General features: G+C 40.5%; 1 protein-coding gene across 1 annotated transcript in view; it reads right to left on the bottom strand.

Moving 5' to 3' along the window:
• Positions 1-3,308: 3,308 nt before the first annotated feature.
• The window catches only part of LOC138003978 (methylcytosine dioxygenase TET2-like), a 37,104-nt gene continuing 35,412 nt past the window's right edge, over positions 3,309-5,000 (bottom strand). The window contains exon 12 of the mRNA XM_068850325.1: positions 3,309-5,000. This exon is cut by the window's right edge and continues 4,303 nt beyond it. The gene's annotated coding sequence lies outside the window, so the exon portion shown is untranslated.

Here is a 5,000-nt window from a genome sequence, read left to right as displayed (position 1 = left end):
TGTCCAGGGGCTGCTTTACTTTTTTAATTTTTATTGCTACCACAAGTCCTGGGACAGAGTAATCTAAATGGAGGATTATACTTCATTTGGAGCAAACTGACAATGAAGGATAACCCCTCATTTGAAGAAGAGATCGTGTTGTCTGTGAAGTCAACCCTGTATCGAACCCATTCCCCTTCACTTGCTCGGTCACAGGAACTCGGACCCACATTGAATGGAGTTATGCCGTGTCGATCTTCTCAGTTCTTCACTTCGTACTCAGCATCATTAGATATCCAAAACTTGCTGAAATAGAAATTCTTATCGTTCAACTCAACCAACCTGTTTATCATTTTCGTTTTATGTGCTGATGCGACCTTGCTAGTACTCGAATAAATTATCCTCTTGGAGCTGAAGTATTATGACATGCCATCGAATCAAGGAGTTTCTCGTGTTCTTCACAGTGACTACCGGCGCGATTTTCCTTAGACAACAGGCAGTTCTTTCTAGTTTATAAGGAATTTGATTTTGGGTCAGAAAATTGTTCTTTCTCGAGTATAGGCCTTACACGGTGACCATGTTAATTCCCGAGGGATTAAAAACTCATTTCAACTCGAGGCTCGGGGTACGAAAGCTATTCTCTATGGCCAATATGGCCGTCGTGCGAATAAGGCCCGTGTATGTATGCGTCTCAAGGTGTGTAGCCTCGTTTTAGATCTTGCCGCCACCTTCAATTTATGTGCCTGTTGCAGCTGGTTGATTTTCGGGAATGAACCTTGCTAATATTGTGCCTTGGGTGAAAGCACTTTGCTTGTTAATTACCAATGCACGCTGGCTTGCTTTCCGCATCGTTAACTCTTCCCAATTTCTTCCTGTTCCTTATAACATGTTAAGTAAGTAAGTATCATTATTTACCCTCGGATTTTAAGAGTAGCTATAGTAGCTAATATTTCCGAGATTTGAACGAATCCCAACTGGCCGGATGCAAACTAGTTAGCTATTTACAAGCGCAGCCAGAAAACGGACCTCTTTTGCTTGTACGTTTTGTTTTCCCATTTCAGACCACGTGATGTTACTCCAGGCAACAGTTTCTTTCACATGTCGTCTTATGCACGTGCATATATATGCATTAATTATGAAAAATCAAAAGGAAAATTCCCTTGGGAACATCACGTGGTCTGAAATTGGAAAACAAACCGTACAAGCTAAAGAGGTCCATTGAACCAGGGCAGAAAGCCATAAGGGTTGAAACGTGTAACGGCCCCTTGTGTGCTGGGAAACAAGCTTCTAAATATTCAATTTGCTAAGTACCATATTTGGAACAACAAGAGAGAAACATTCTACCAATCAGTTCGCAAAAACACCGTGACGCAATACCACCAATGTAACTGGAGCGAGGGGTTTCCAAATATGGTACTTAGCTCTGAATATTCGGAAGATGTGAACTCGCGTTACACGTTTCAACCCTTATGGGTTTCTGACCAGGGACTACCTAGAACAAATTCAACGCGTGGTCAGAACGTGTCTCAAACCCGAGATCTCCGGATCTCAAGGCAAGCGCCTCAACCACTGGGCTGCACTGCCTCCTGAAATGGCTCGAGGGAGTATCAGAGGAAGTCCACGATTTGAGGTGATCAAACATGACAGCTGCGCCAACATCCCACAAAGAAAAATCGTGTGGCTAAATGTTTCTTTGATCTCTATGCTCCATGTCGTAGCGTTATGCGGTCTTTATCTAATACCTGAGGTAAATCTAAGAATTTGGTTGTGGTCTTACGCCTTACCAGGAGCCCATGACTAAGAGCCTCCCAATGCATTATATCCTTGAGTCAACCTTTGCGCGTATCTTTCTATTTTTAGAACTAATCCTTTAGCAGGAGACTCACATTTACAACAATTTGCACAAGTTGCATACATTGTTTTTGCTATTTTTGTCTTTGTTCCACAATACCTTTATTCTGATTAGCCATTCTAAACAGTGTGTGCAGAGCCGAAGAACTCGTGGCGTTCTAAAAATAGAAAGATACGAGCCATGGTTGATTCATAGGGGTGGTATAGGAGAGGCAAGCTCCTAATCACGCGCTCCTGGCCTTACATATTTGTGGAGGACTTGGTGTGACAGCAGGAACCCAAAGGCTCCAGATTTAGTGTCATCGCTCTTATGAAGCTGTGTGGCTTTTAAGATTGCATTGCGACTCAAAACGATAACTTTGAATGAGTATTAAACTGGACAACGTTTCTTGTAGCTCGTGTCATCCTTTATGATCACGACTTCAAATGGAAAATTTCATCGGCTGATGAAATGCCCCTAATTAGATGCACGCGGATTTTAATAATACAATACAATACAATACAATACAATACAATACATACGTAATTGACCGCTCCCCATAGGGGCTTTTCAGGGCCAATGAACAACAACGAAACGAAGGAACAGAACAACAACAACTGTTAAGAATCCCAACTGACCGGAGGCAAACCAGTTGGCCATTTACAAGTGCAGCTGGGAATTTGAACCAGGGACTACCAGGATCAAATTCAACGAGTGGTCAGAGCGGGTCTTGAACCCGGGCTCTCAGGATCTCAAGGCAAGCGCCCTAACCACTGGGCCGCACTCCCTCCTACAGTGGTAAGCGTCACGAAGTGTCCCCTTGCTTTTCTTCCCAACTTCAACATCAGTCGTGTCTCGGAATACAGACAAATAACGTCACAAAGTGTCCTCCGAATGCTTATCCTCAGGTAAGGACAAACAGCTGCATGTACCCTAAACTAAAAAGAATGCAAACCTTTACCCTTACCTCATTGTTGGAAACACGTAGCAAAGGAATAAATTTAAAGGGAAACTTCGTAATTGGGCTTGCAGCAAATTAAGTGCGTTTCTGGATATAAGTGGGATGACACCACAAAATGTTGCAACAGAAGTTGCAGGAAAGATGTGGACAACGTTCTCGAAGCGATCTGAAGATATTTTCCGCATTCTGACCACGCGAAGATTAAGGCAAAACAAATTACTTTTCGTTCTCTTCGTATCTTTACGTGACGTCATCGCCGCCATGTTGGTGGACGAAAACAAAACATCTCTCATCAGCTTAATTTGTTCGTCCACCAGAAGTCGTACATTTCCCTATTGTTATTGGTGTCTCCAGAGGTTGGTGGAAAACCTCCTATAATAACTCATCCTACAAAGGCAAAAATAATTGTTGCGATGTTTCGAGAAGTGTTGCAATAAGCAGGTTCGATTTCTTCTCCTCACAACGATTGCGGCGACGCAACTCAGGAAAAATGTAGATTCTAGAATATGTGACTCAAAATGACAAGGCCAGAATACCCAAAGGAGATAACTTCGCTATATTTTTTCACTCAAATTACATCACGATACATACCACTAAAATAGTGATTTCTAAAAAGAATCCAAAATTTAAATCGATTGATTGTACAATCAAATAAAATCGTGCGACAATCAATGCGCACAAGACTTATGCATCCAAATAAAATGAATACTCTGTAACATTCCTGGAAATTGTCCGTAAATTATTCAAAGTCATTAAGACCGAAATACACCCAATGGTTAGCCAAGCCCGAAAAATCAGGATGCAGGTCCTCTTCATCGCTAATAACAGTTATTATGCAACGAAATAGTATCAATGTCTTGCAATTGAAAGTTTTATGCAATTTCAATAGTGCATCAGTGCGCTAAATGAATGGAGAAAATCATTCTGAGGCGATCATGCGCAAAAGCAAAACCAACTGTGATTGGACGTACATCTTTTTCCCGCGCATAGATTTAATATGCATACGTCTGCGTCTATTATGGTTAGGTTGTAGAATGGATCCACCACAGTCAGGTAGTACACTTCATGACAAATACACAACAAAAAACTTTAGAGCTACACAACGAGACGATCTGCACTATTCAAGCCTAGGCACTTGTTCGAGAATAGTTATTAATGACATCTTCAGCTCGCCAGTTTCATGCGATGCTATGTACTTGTCATAAGTGTTCCACCTGACTGTTGCAGTTTCCTTTTAGTCCTGATAATTTTGGTTGGATTGTGCAATTACTTCGGTTTTACGTCTGTCACAATGAAAACCGCCATTTAAAGAAAAAGCTTTTTGTTACAAAAAGCTGGATCTTAATTTTCAATACCCGAAAAATTGAGCCTTCGTTTGTTTATTACGCATGATTTTTCTCTTGCAATTTGGAATGAATAAGCACCTGTAATTTTTTTCAACGCCCTTGCAAAAATTACTCGTGCTTATTTATTCCAAGTTGCAGGAAATCATGTGATTACCGATACTAATGACGAGCAAATTGTTCAGACGACGAGAATTTTGCTCGCAAAAATGGCTCCAAGTTTGAAATTAACTTTTACTTTTTATGGTTAGTTACAATAGGTCATATCACATATTCAGTTTGATAGTGACGCAAGGAGGACAAAAACAATAGAAACAAGAAAAATATTATCTACTTTCCTTTGTCTTTGTCCTCTAAACCTCTCTTTCAAGCTGAATTTTAATATACGGAAAAAGGCCTATTTCCTCCGCTTTAAACCCTTTGGGGAGACTTAATGTTTGTAACCACTTCTAGGAGTAATCTCGATACGTCTGTTAACTTGTCCGTGGACAATGAAACCAATAAATGGCCAAACTAAGATGGTGGATTCTATTAGAAAAAATTGAAGAGACACTGCATTCTGATCTTTGAGATTTAAAGGACTGTAAAGATTTGATAAAACGCATTTCATTCTGCTAATAAACTCCGAGCTGGTCAGTCTGTTGCACTAAGGCAAGTTAATCGGATTCGAGTTGCTTTCATATTTAAAGATTAATGAAACCATCTGACTCAAACTTGAAATGGAAGCAAAAGATCTTGACGATGACATCTAGTCTCTCACAGTAAACTAAACGTTCCTGTAATTAGTAAACAGAGAGTAGACTATGACAACAGGGCAGTCAATTTGAAGATATGACCGTCACATTGGAAGAAAAAATGTTGGATGATTTGCACATGATGTCGGGAA

This window comes from Montipora foliosa, chromosome 5 (genome assembly GCF_036669935.1).
Source record: "Montipora foliosa isolate CH-2021 chromosome 5, ASM3666993v2, whole genome shotgun sequence".
NCBI lineage: Eukaryota > Metazoa > Cnidaria > Anthozoa > Scleractinia > Acroporidae > Montipora > Montipora foliosa.
The sequence above is the reverse complement of the archived record's forward strand: the minus strand, read 5'-3'. Positions and strand labels throughout refer to the sequence as shown.